General features: G+C 36.8%; 1 pseudogene; it reads right to left on the reverse strand.

Moving 5' to 3' along the window:
* Window positions 1-11,466: 11,466 nt before the first annotated feature.
* On the reverse strand, window positions 11,467-12,146 carry LOC103664747 (annotated as a pseudogene).
* Between the last annotated feature and the right edge of the window lie 1,761 nt (window positions 12,147-13,907).

Here is a 13,907-nt window from a genome sequence, read left to right on the forward strand (position 1 = left end):
ATTCACAGAATAGAAGTGATCAGAATTTATTAATGTATTTCTCCGTTTAAAGTGAATAATTTATTTCATCCTCTCTGGATAAAGCACTGGCATTTGAATAATACTAACAGTTAACAAATCTAGCTTTATTTCCTAAATGTTTAAAAATAGAAAATTTGATGATATATGTTACAATGAATAATTCACTAATTGAAAGAATATTTAAGATGTAATATTTTTTTTTACAAACTTTCTGTTAATAATGAATAAACCAGTGAACAATTGGTTTGCTCGGTTGCATTTTGGATTCTTTCACAATGTTTATAAATATGATAAAATCAGCTTTGTTTTATTTACTTCATCTGCTCCCTTTTCAATCTTACATTTGGAATATTTCACCTACTAGAGTAAAGGATGAATGTTTTCAGCATCCTTAAAAAAAGGGATTCCTGTGCATTTAGTGAATTTTCACAGATTCATCAGAAAATGTGAATCAAATACCTACTATGTGCCATGAACTGTTTTACTGAGTTTATTGGCTGAGGTTTTGGCAATGGACAAGACCCTAAATTTACATTTTCGCCTGTGAAGATAGATAAGCATAAATTAACCATAGACATGTAAATAATCACTCAAGCTTCTGATAGTTACATGTGTTGATCAGAGAATTAAACAAAATGATAGGATAATAAATGTGGAGCAGTCCTTTCTAAGGAAATGCTATTTAGAGCTGGATGTTCTTAAATCTGAGCTGGATTGTGACTTGTTTTGACGAGTAGAAAGTACTGGAACTAATAGTGTGCTAATTCTGGGCCTATGTTTAAGACCCGTGTGTTCCTTCCACTCTGTCTTGGAATTCTGCCTGTGAGACATAAATGAGAAGTATAGGACAGCCTGGTAGAAGAGAAGAGATCACGCAGAAGGAGACAAGTAGCCCTCGTGGACCCAGACAAGGTCATCCTGGATTAACTGACAGCCAGATGACCTACAGATACATGAGTAGTTCCAGTCCACATCGGTGTTGACTGGAAACGTGAGTATGCCCAGTCTGGAACAGGGGTCAGGCCCAATTTACCCAGAGCCTTGTGAGCAATAATGAGTGCTTAATGTTTAAGTCCTCACATGTGCACACATGTACACCCACGTACACCTGCCAACATATGTTCATGCATCACATAATCCTTACTGTATGCAGACTCTGCCTCCCTGAGACATGCTGCCTGATAGTCATGCGCAGTCCATTGGAACCTGCAGTGTAGGTAAGCTGGTGGTTAAGTCCCTTCTAAACATGTGCAATGCACTAAAAACTCGGCCCCCACCATGCCTAGTGTCTATTAGTCATAAATCCAGGTACTATGTAGTTGAGGAACTCGCCTTAAGTGCTGTTTGAGAGATTACCTTTAGAGAGATGAAAGATTTGGGGCAGAATGCACCTGACCCTTTCATAATTCAGGGGCCTGGCATGCTATCAATAAATCAGCTCTCGTCCTTCCTGAGAATTCCACAGCCTCAGCAGCTCCTGTTGTTTAGTGCTCCTGGGGTCCACGCTGTGAATACTGTGGTAGTTTATTTTTCCTAACCATTTCCAAAAGGAGAACTCTGCCCAGTGCACACCTTCTTCTGAAACTAGAAGATCATACCATTACACAGACACTGAATCTTCGGAGTGTACTGTGTATGTGTGCTATACATGCTATCATCAATCAAGTGTATTCTTAGAGCGCTTACGTGTATTAAGGAGTGAGAAAGTCCACAATGTCCCACCCCATTTAATTATATTTTCAGCTGCAACATAACCCTGTCTTTTAGAATGGATGATATCAGAATTTCGTTTCTAATTAGTAGCCTATGTCCTAACCAATAAAATTGCACCTTTAATTTTTTGACTCCCTGAATTGACAGAATTTTCTCCTTAGATACTATTGTATCTGGTATGACTTTTTCCTATTAGGATTACCTCCCGAGGCCTCATTTTCATAATCTAAACCAGGTTGACTAGCCCCTATATCATTGCATGGTCACAATAAATTTACCTCTCATTTTGTCTAATGTACACTAGGAAATTCTATTAGTCTCTCTATTAGTAGTTGATTTTTGTTTTTGTTTTTCATATTAACAGAGAACAGTGAAGGATCTGATGTTACTTTACTTGCAAGCTAGCTCATTAATCTGTCTCTCATTCTTGGATGCTAGCAAAAGTCATGATACTCCCTGGTCAGAGACAAAAGGATTTCTCTTATTTATGGCAATAACAGTAGTCACAGTACCAGTATACTCTCATGCCAGCTCCCAAGCCCCAAGCCCCAAGCCCCCAGGAAGATGTGAAGAGAGACAGGTGACAGATGACATGAACACATTGAGTAGACTTTGTTACAGGAATGAGGAGGCTACGAAGCCCTATTCAGGCTGCTCTAAAAATGAAGCTGTTATTGTCTTGGTTCACAAGAAATGCCAAAATGAAAGAGCCCCATGGAATTGCAGGTTCGGGAATATGTTTTCAAGTGCAGATGATCGAGCTGCTTCTACAAGTGAAAATTGTACTTTGTGGGAAAAATATAAGGGGAACAGAAACAAAGAAAACAAGAATCTTGTATTGAAAGGAGCAAAATATGGATCATTGAAAACAATGAATTATATTAATACACATAGATTCAAGTTCAAGAGACCAACTGAAAAATAAAACTGTATTCACTTAATTTAAGGCTTAGAATGGGATTGCTACATTCTCATCTGAGGGTATAATTACTATTTTGATTCTTACTTTTCTGATTCTTCATAAATGAAATTTTAAGTTAATTCTTTCTGGAAGTCATGTCCGTAGAACTGTGGAGTGTGAGGCTGACTCAGGGTGTCCATGTCAGATCTATACTGCGTATTACTAGCTAGGGTTGAAACAGAATACCGTGTCTGTGCTGCCGATGGCAAATACCTCTCTTCAGCTCAGACTTCTCATCTGCATTCTGCCTGCACTGTATTTTGTATTTCTCACTGAGCGCATCATTGATTTTTCCCTCCACACTTACTCTTCCTCTTCTGTTTCTATATTAGTAAACACATGTGCAAATTAGCAAACCATGTTCATCTAGCTTTTCAAGCCAGAAATGGTGAACTGAGCCTTGATCACTCCTCTCTGTACATCTCACACACCCAATCATTCACGTCTCATATCTCTGCAGTCTTTCCACCTCTCTGCATCGGGCTGCCACCAACCTAGTCCAGGTGACCACTATCCGGATGACCACACTAGCTGTTAAATGATCTCTCATGGTCTCCACTACATCCTCTCCAGTGATGCCACACTTATCTTCAAATGGCTGCATTTGCCTTTAAGATAAACTTTAAATACGTTATCAGGCCATTCATTTTCTGAGCCTCATCACCCACCTCTCTTCGCTTGAAGTTCTATGTTTTAGTTGGACTGTTCTCCAATTTCCTGCAGTGCTCAGATAAACTTTCACCTCACAGTCTCTCTAAATACTATTTCCTCCTCCTGTATTTCCTCTCTACGTAAGTTAATACCTACTTACTTCTTTCTTTAGTCTTAGCTTAACCATCGTATTTTCCAGGTTCCCTTCATAGACCTCAAGGCTATTTAAATTGTACAGTCTGTCTATTTCTAACATACCCTATATAATGTACACTATTTTAAGTTCATATAAATGCATTATTGAATCCATATCTTATTTTTTTAAAGATTTTATTTATTTGTTTGACAGAGAGAGACAGCCAGCGAGAGACGGAACACAAGCAGGGGGAGTGGGAGAGGAAGAAGCAGACTCCCAGCGGAGGAGCCTGATGTGGGGCTCGATCCCAGAACGCCAGGATCATGCCTGAGCCGAAGGCAGACGCTTAACGACTGAGCCACCCATGCGCCCCTCCACGTCTTCTTATACAGTAACTTCAGTAAGAGCATAGGGGGTATTTGTCTTGTTCTCTTGTTCACTAAAATCCCCTAAGCACTTAGGAGTCTATAAGTCAAATTTAGGCAAATCATTGACAAATGCATTATAATTGTTCTTCCCAGAGTACCTGAAATCCATGGGATTTGTTACTCAGAAGGATAATGCTTATAATGTTCACATAAACGTGTATTTCAACTAAAAAAGTTCTTTTTGAGGTTAAACATTCTTTTCTTATTTTGACATCATGGCAAGTTTTCTGGCTTTCTGATTTTTTGCCTGTGTTTTGCACACTTGAACACCAGGAATAAATTAGAGAATATTTGTCAAATCCCATGCCTGCTTATCAGCAGCACGTCAGGGACTTCAAGTGGAAGAGAGGAGAAACATCCACAAGAATAAAATCAGTGAATTCTTCCATTTGCTATTTCTAGCAGCAGTAAAATCAATTGTATCTAAGAGGCAAAACAGTATGCTAACCATACCATTTATTCAGGATTGTCAGCTAAACGGTCATTTTTACTTTCTACAGCATTATATTAACCCATTCTAGATCTAATGTCTTAAAATACAACAGAGAAAATGCTCACCATTTTTATTTACTAAAGATTTTATTCCAGGTATTATTAGAAATAATTTTCATGAATTATTTTATTTCAAAGGCCCAATAAAAATTATGCAATAGATAATAAATCAATAAATGTTTACTGAGTCCCTACTCTGAGCAGTCAGTGTTCTAGTTGATGGGTCAACTGCAAAGAACAAAATTAGATTTAAAAATCCATGCTCTCTTGGAGTTTGCATTTTAACATGGGAAATGTAACAAAATGAATAAATCAACTGCATACTTTATTAGAAGATGATAAGGGGTATAGAGAAACATAAAGCTGGCAATGGGTTTTGGGAGAAATCGTGACAAAGATTCCCTCCCTAAGTAAACTCTCCTTAGCCTCCCCTGAACTCTTCTCAGGTAGGCCCTGATTTTTGGACTTCCATGGTCATCACTGCATTACCCAGTTTCAGCAAGATCCTGCTGGTTTATCAGAATCCTTGATATCTAATGCTGTTCCTTAATCTCTACCATTACCCAGGTGATGTCTTTACTCTGGCCTGTCTTCAGCAAGAAGCCTGTTGGGTGAGTTTAGCCAGAATCTCCCCCTATCATGGATGTTTCCTCTCAGTAATTTTCCACCCTACTTCTTGGCTATAAATGCCCATTTTTCCTTATTGTATATGGAATTGAGCTCAAGGCCCCCACCAACTACTTTGCTCCTGGGGAGAATGTTGGAAATTTCCTAAATCCTATACATATATAAGAAATAGAGAATAAGTATCACCCTGAAAATCATGTATATGCATTGGTTATATTTTATTTGTATGCTTTTTTTTTTTTTAACCTTTGTTTTTGGTGTCTTTTCATGGAAAGATTTTCTTTAAATCCTTTGAAGACCTTCAGTATTACAATCTGCCCACTACAGTTGTGTTTTTTTTTTTCTCCAGGAGTCCTTTGCAACCTTGAGTCATCAGATATTCTGCTATAATTCTTTCTAAAACATAAAGTGTTTATTTTTCATGTTATATTTAACATACACAGAGTATATTTTGGGGTCATTTTGTCTGAGTCGATTATTGGGGAATGTAGTAAGTGCCGAAAATGCCAATGAATGTAGTAAAAAGTTAAAAATCAAATAACAATCCTAAGCTTGTGGACTGCCTTTAGCTTCAGGGAATGGAGGCCCTTAACTAGGGCTCTATGCTTAAGGCATGGACATGAACCATAATGTAAAATATAGCTTTATACCAAATTTTTCAGCTTTGTGTTAAGCAGGTTAACTGGCAAGTTTAGGATATAGAACATGTTTTATTTAACTTTGTTATCTTGGCTTATATTTTAAAATATTTGTACATATGGTAAGAGAACCTGCATTTGTTTTCTTGTCGCAGGTCACACAACTGTTCAGAGCAGGCTTATTGCCCTATGAATAAGGGAAAAAAAAGGTATGATATGAAAAATTGGTAGTTACATTAAAAATATCCATGATAAAGTCAAAAGTATAAAACAGCAATTAACTATAAGGATAAGGTGATTTAAAAAATAAATTGTTTCTATCTGGGGGCTGCCTTATATGAGCTACTCTCGCTAACATTAAAATATTTAGAATTATTGTTATTACATATCTATTCAAATGATCTGAATTGTCTCTACATAGTAATTATAAGGATCTTACAGGTGTGTTTGTGAGGAAAATGATCTAGGGTTCAAATGAGAGTCTCTAAACCTCAAACAGGAGACTAAAGGAAATAAAACTGTATAAGTTGGGGCGCCTGGGTGGCTCAGTCGTTAAGTGTCTGCCTTCGGCTCAGGGCGTGATCCCGATGTTCTGGGATCGAGCCCCACGTCAGGCTCTTCCACTGGGAGCCTGCTTCTTCCTCTCCCACTCCTCCTGCTTGTGTTCCCTCTCTCGCTGGCTGTCTCTATCTCTGTCAAATAAATAAATAGAGTCTTTAAAAACAAAAAAAACTGTATAAGTTGGCTTTCCATACTATCCTTGGGAGAATTTTAACACTAAATTTCACATGTGACTTCTAATAAATGGATCAAATGGATATATTTATGAAAAGAATAGTCTAAATTGTTGTTTCATATTTATTTTTAACAAATAAACTAAATTTTATAATGTATTTTTAATAAAGCAGAGGACAACTTATTGTTTTTGAGTTTCAGATACTATTATAAAATAAAATACAAATATAAGAAAACATTATTGTGACAAACCTAAGAGAATACTCCATATCTGTATATATGTATATATCTGCGCAATATCAGTGTATGTAGCTGTGTGTGTGTGTGTGTGTGTGTGTGTGTGTACATGTGTAATTAAGCTTTACAACAAAGGTAGAGGATAATGATGGATAAGAAGTTGAATCTTCTAATCAGGATAGGATGTTGTATTTTGTCAAAGGCTTTTCTTCATCAATTGAAAAGATCATATACAGGAATAGAGGGAACATTCCTTAATATCGTAAAAATCATCTATGAAAAGCCCACAGCAAATATCATTCTCAGTGGGGAAAAGCTGAGAGCTTTTTCCTTAAGGTCAGGAACACAACAGGGATTCCCACTCTCACCGCTATTGTTCAATATAGTACTAGAAGTTCTAGCATCAACAATCAAACAACAAAAAGAAATAAAAGGCATTCAAATTGGCAAAGAAGAAGTCAAACTCTCTGTTTTCACAGATGACATGATACTTTATGTGGAAAACCCAAAAGACTCCACCCCCAAATTACTAGAACTCATATACCAATTCAGCAATGTGGCAGGATACAAAATCAATGCACAGAAATCAGTTGCTTTTCTATGCACTAAAAATGTAACTGTAGAAAGAAAAAATAAGGAAATGATTCCTTTTAAAACAGCACCAAAAACTGTAAGACACCTAGGAATAAACTTAACCAAAGAGGTAAAGGATCTATACTCTAGAAAGTACAGAACACTTATGAAAGAAATTGAGGAAGACACAAAAGGATGGAAAAATCCATGCTCATGAATTGGAAGAATCAACATTGTTAAAATGTCTATGCTACCCAGAGCAATCTACACCTTCAGTGCCATCCCTATTAAAATACCATTGGCATGTTTCACAGAGCTGGAACAAACAATCCTAAAATTTGTATGGAATTAGAAAAGACCCTGAATCACCAAGGTAATATTGAAAAAGAAAAACAAAGCTGGGGGCATCACATTGCCTGACTTCAAGTTATATTACAAAGCTGTAATCACCAAGATAGCATAGTATTGGCACAAAAACAGACACATAGACCAATGGAACAGAATAGAGACTCCAAAAATGGACCCTCACCTCTATGGTCATCTAATCTTTGACAAATCAGGAAAAATATCCATGGAAAAAAGACAGTCTCTTCAATAAGTGGTGTTGGGAAAATTGGACAGCTACATACAGAAGAATGAAATTGGGCCATTCTCTTACACCATACACAAAGATAAACTCAAAATAGATGAAAGACCTCAATGGGAGACAGGAATCCATCAAAATCCTAGAGGAGAACATAGGCAGTTACCTCTTCAACATAAGCCATACCAACATCTTTCAAGACACATCTCCAAAGGCAAGGGAAACAGAAGCAAAAATGAACTTTTGGGACTTCATCAAGACAAAATGCTTCTGCACAGCAAAGGAAACAGTCAACAAAACTAGGAGGCAACCCACAGAATGGACGAAGGTATTTGCAAATGACATTACAAAGGGCTGGTAATCAAGATACATAAAGAACTTATCAAACACAACACCCAAAAAACAAATAATCCAGTCAATAAATGGGAAGAAGATAAGAACAGACACTTGTCCAAAGAAGACATACAAATGGCTAACAGACACATGAAAAAAATATTCAATATCACTAGCCATCAGGGAAATACGAACTAAAACCATAATGAGATACCACCTTACACCAGTTAGAATGGCAAATATTAACAAAACAGGAAACAACAAATGTTGGCGAGGATGTGAAGAAAGGGGAACCCTCTTACACTGTTGGTGGGAATGCAAGCTGGTACAGCTACTCTGGAAAACAGTGTGGATGTTCCTCAAAAAGTTAAAAAATGGAGCTACCCTATGACCCAGGAATTGCACTACTAGGTATTTAACCCAAAGATATAGATGGAGTGAAAAGAAGGGACACATGACCCCAATATTCATAGCAGCAATGTTCACAATAGCCAAACTGTGGAAGGAGCCAAGATACCCTTCAACAGATGAATGGATAAAGAAGATGTGGTACATATATATATAATGGAATATTACTAAGCCATCAGAAAGGATGAATACCCACTATTTGCATCGACAGGGATAGAACTGGAGAGGATTATGCTGAGTGAAATAAGTCAAGTAGAGAAAGACACTTATCATATGGTTTCACTCATAGTGGAACATAACGAATAGCACAGAGGACCATAGGGGAAAGGAGGGAAAACTGAATGGGGAAAAATCAGAGAGGGAGATGAACCATGACAGACTATGGATTCCGGGAAACAAACTGAGGGTTTCAGAGGGGAAGGGTGTGGGGGGAATGGGGTAGCCAGGGAATGGGTATTAAGGAGGGCATGTGTTGTAACAAGCACTGGGTGTTATATGCAACTAATGAATCATTGAACACTACCATACAGTGGCTACCTGAGCATAATTTAAAAAAAAAAAAAAAGGAAAGAAGAAGTTGTTGAACCTTCTAGGCCAAAAGCATTGTTCTTAAGAAGTGTGATTCTAACTCTATTATTGATGTTTATTTGTTTCAAATTTTAGAACCAGTCTAATTAAGCCAAGACTAACTTGGCAGTAACCAGAACAAGAGAGTGCATTATATGATCCAACCAATTAAATGTTCTGTTTTGCATTTTTTGGTCTTTGATAGAGCCAGTCATAGCCAGATTATTCTAAGGTTTTCTGAATCTGTAATACTTGACCACTTTCCAGGATGATGTCAACACATCATTATGGGATCATATCTTCATGTCCACTGCATGTTTATGTAAAAATCATATCTACTGCATTGCTCAGAAAGTAAAGCTTACTATTTACTTCAAGTGTCTTTTCAGCTGTAAGTTGTTCAAAGTTGTCTTTATTAGATTAAAGAAATGTAGAAATACTAAACATAATAAAATAAATATTGCTATTATATGTGATTTTTCTTTCTGACAGATATGACTTGAATTAAAAGTGTACTCAAATAAACAAGAAAAAAGTAAGTCATAAGTACCAGTAGCAGATAAGAAGATGAGTTAATTTTTCGCATAATTAATAAACTTCCCCAAATTATTGTCATTCATTTTTTAAATATCTCATTTCTGAAAATGTGCAAAGAAATTATCTATTCACCCAATTAAACACAAGTCAAATACACTAAAATTAATTTTGGATTTCTTGAGCTTTATTACTTATATGTCTGAAGTTGGGCTAGAGTTTGATTGGGTCATTGAGGCATTATCATTCAGTAGTCAAGCTACTGCTCTACACCTTTCATTCCTCTCTGAATTAATATTATACGGAAACAAAAAAACAAAAAATACCATACTAAGTCATGGAATTCATGAAGTATACATTTCTTACTTTCTTTAAGGAGATAATTTAGATTTATTTGGGCTTAAATGAACTACATAAATAATGTAAATTAACTGGAAAACACTGTTTTTAAGCGAAGCCAGAGAACATATCTACAAAGACCTAAACTACAGGCATATTTCTCTGAAAAAGTGAGCAGATGGAAATGGAGAGGTTATGAAAGATAGCTCCAGATGAGAGTAAGAGAAAAACAAAAAACTGAGGAGAGGCATCAGAGCTAATAAGGCCAGCAACTCAGAACCACTGTAATTCCTGGTCTGCCAAGAGGGCTGTGCTCCCATGTTTGTTTCGTTTTGTTTCATAGAAAACTTTATTTTAATCTACTACCTGTATTTCATTTTAGAAAGTTACTAGATAGATGCACTTCCCTCTGAAGGTTTAATTTAATCTTTAATTACTATTTTCTGAGATCTTTTCAGTAGCTTATCCTGTATCATACAATGTAATCTTCCTACAAGACATGACTGGGTGGCTTGAAGATTGTGACCTGCTGACTCTTCAAACTACAAACAAATATTTGTTCTTAGAATAATAGGACCCTTGCTCACATCAATTAAGTCATCAAATTTGTGTAGTTGGACTATTGTCTCAGGTGTCTGAGACACCTTCTCCTCCACGAAATCTATTTTGTCGAAATCTATTTTGTACTTGCTGTGTTGAAATATATCTTTTTTGGGGCACCTGGGTGGCTCAGTCGTTAAGCATCTGCCTTCGGCTCAGGGCATGATCCTTGCATTCTATTATCAAGCTCCACCTCAGGCTCCTCCACTGGAAGCCTGCTTCTTCCTCTCCTACTCCCCCTGCTTGTGTTCCCTCTCTCACTGGCTGTCTCTCTCTCTCTGTCAAATAAATAAATAAAATCTTTAAAAAAAAGAGAAATATATCTTTTTAAAGAAACAAGAAGATTTTATTTATTTTTGGGGGGGCAGGGAGGTGGCCGGGGGAGAGAGAATCTCAAGCAGNNTGCTGAACACAGAGCCTGATGCAGGGCTCCATCTCAGGAACCTGAGATCATGACCTGAGCTGAAACCAAGAGTTGGATGCTTAACCAACTGAGCCACCCAAGCACCCTTGTGTTGAAACATATCTAATGCCACTTTTGTTTCAATTTCTAGAGTTTCAGATGGAAGATCTTTTTAAATTAAAGCACAAGATCTTTCATGAAGGAATGCAGGTTCTCTTTTGTTGGCATCCACTCACCAAGTTCCTTATGTAAAACTACATCATAGGGGCTGCTGGGTGGCTCAGTTGGTTAAGCATCTGCCTTTGGTTCAGGTCATGATCCCAGGGTCCTGGGACTGAGTTCCATTATCAGGCTCCTTGCTCAGCAGGGAGCTTGCTTCTCCCTCTCCTTCTGCCTGCTGCTTGGCCTACTTGTGCTCTCTCTTTCTCAATGTCAAGTAAATAAATAAAATCTTAAAAATAAAATAAAATAAAATAAAATAAAATAAAATAAAATAAAATAAAACTACATCATAACAGATGTCTCCAGAGATTACACGAACTTCTGGAGCTCTGAACAAATTGAGCACATATTCACCTTCAACTGCCTTCTCTGTCACACAGCCCATCATCATGGTATAAAAATGCTCATAGAACTTGTTCACTTCCCCTGGAGCATGATCTTTGAAAGTAAGAAATTTAAGTTCGCAGGCCTTGGTCAAAGGGTGTCCCAAGGCTGTCTGTCCACAAGAGCTGGAATGGACTTCCTGCAATCCCACCCACTTAAATGCATGACAAAACGTAAGGAGTTGAAATGTTTTTGTTCATCACAAAGACAGTGCCAGCATCAGTTTTCTCAAAGTGTTTAACTTCAATCTTCTCAGCTGGAGGAGTTAATGGTAACTGCCTGTTTTTCTCTTTACTAAGGAGATCATTCTGCATTTCTATCAGTTCTGTCAGCGACAGCTGAGAAGTTGGCCATGTTGCTATAAATCTCTAGCCAGCCATCCCACGCTACCACCAGGGGCTGCCTACCAGAGCCGAAGCTTCCAGACCCCCATGGACATTGCTTCCTTTGCAATCCCCGTGCTCCCATATTTTAGTCTCATTAATGAAAATGTCAGTTATTTTTGTAAAGTTTTTGTCAAATGACACTTATCTATAAACCATTATATAGTGCTTCTTTCCAAAAATGTAAGCATTTTAGAACTATATATTAATTATTAATTATGAACAGTTCAACTAACGAGAGACTTTAAAGCAACTAGGGATTAATTTTAATTCACAGTTCTTTGAGAAGTTATTCTAAAACTAAATGGCTTCTAATTATTTTGAACTTTTTCTTTTTCAGTCACAAAGGATTTACTTTAAAATCATTTTAAAACCATTTCTGAAACAAAGCAGCAGCCCAAACACTTTTGGCTCTGTCCGAGTATTTCATTAAGGCATAAATATTTCAGTTACCAAATAACATGTCTTTACAATCTAGGGGATTGATTGCATACAAAATGCTTGATTTGCTTAAAGTGTACTTAGACTTAAACAGTAAAAAAAATACGTTATAAATCCATCTTTCAGAAGACAAGTCAGATCTTTATTTCCACTCAAGGCCATTGTCCATATTCTGTTAAAATGAACAAGAATTTGAGAGAGATATGTTATTGTCTCATAAGCAAGTTACAATTGAAATTAGAAAATAGATAAAATTTTTATTTTATCTATTTATTTTTTAAAGGTTTTATTTATTTATTTGACAGAGAGAGAGAGCCAGAGACCACAAGTGGGGGGAACAGCAGAAAGAGGGGGAGAAGCAGGCTCTCTGCAGGGAGCCTGATATGGGGCATGATCCCTGGACCCTGGGGTCATGACCTGAGCTGAAGCATCTGAAGGCAATTGCTTAACCCTGAGTCAACCAGCTGCCCCAATACATAAAATTTTTAAAAATATAAAAATCTTCCAGCAAAACCTACTGAATTCAACCAAGAATTTACTGGAGGAAAATATATAATGTTAATGGAATATGTTAGAAAAATTATCTAGAATAAAACAAAATTAGCTAAGTGGTCAAATCAGTAACTTAAAAAATAAAATGTAAACTCAAAGAAAAATATAACAAGCAAATAAAAATGAACAAATGTTATTAGAAATAAGTAACAGAATGATATTTGTCTTCCTAAAATGACTCAGAAAGGGGCTCCTGGGTGGCTCAGTTGGTTAAACATCTGCTTTTGGTCATGATCTCAGGGTCCTTGGCACGAGCCCCATGTTGGGCTCCCTGCTCAGCAGGAGAATCGGCTTCTCCTTTTCCCTCTGCTCCTACCCCCACTCATGCTCTCTCTCTCCCCCTCTCTCTCAAATAAATAAATAAATAAAATTAAAAAAAATAAAAAAAATAACTCGGAAGACTTTCAGGAGAGTGATTAGGAAAAAAAAAAGAAAGGAAGGAGTCATATATTAAAGCTAACAGAAAATTAGGGCAAAACCACAGAGAGAGTAGAATATAAAAAAAAATAAGGCCATATTATGATCAATTATGTAATAATTTAAAAATAAAATGTACCACTACTAAGAGACAACTCAATCAAAATTAACACCTAAAAATAAAAATCTAGATTGATCTTTCACTCACAGATTTTCCCAAATCTATTTCCTTTACAGCTTTTCATTTCTTAGTAGAGAACAACTTCACTAATCTAGTTGCTCAGGCCAGAATACTTGGAAATATAACTGGTTTTAATACCTCGCATACAATTCTTTAGGAAATCCCACTACTATGTCTTGTAAAATATGTTCAAAATTTGAGCAAAAATTTGTTTCCAGTGTTACTAAGCTGGTCCAAGTCTTAGCCATCTTTCAACAAGAGTATTTCAATATCAACTGATCATTCTGTTTCCATCACCGCTCACCATCCTCACCACGAATCTACCTAAAAACAGCTGCCAGAGTGTTA

This window comes from Ursus maritimus, unplaced genomic scaffold (assembly GCF_017311325.1).
Source record: "Ursus maritimus isolate PB19 unplaced genomic scaffold, ASM1731132v1 scaffold_15, whole genome shotgun sequence".
Taxonomy (NCBI): Eukaryota; Metazoa; Chordata; class Mammalia; order Carnivora; family Ursidae; genus Ursus; species Ursus maritimus.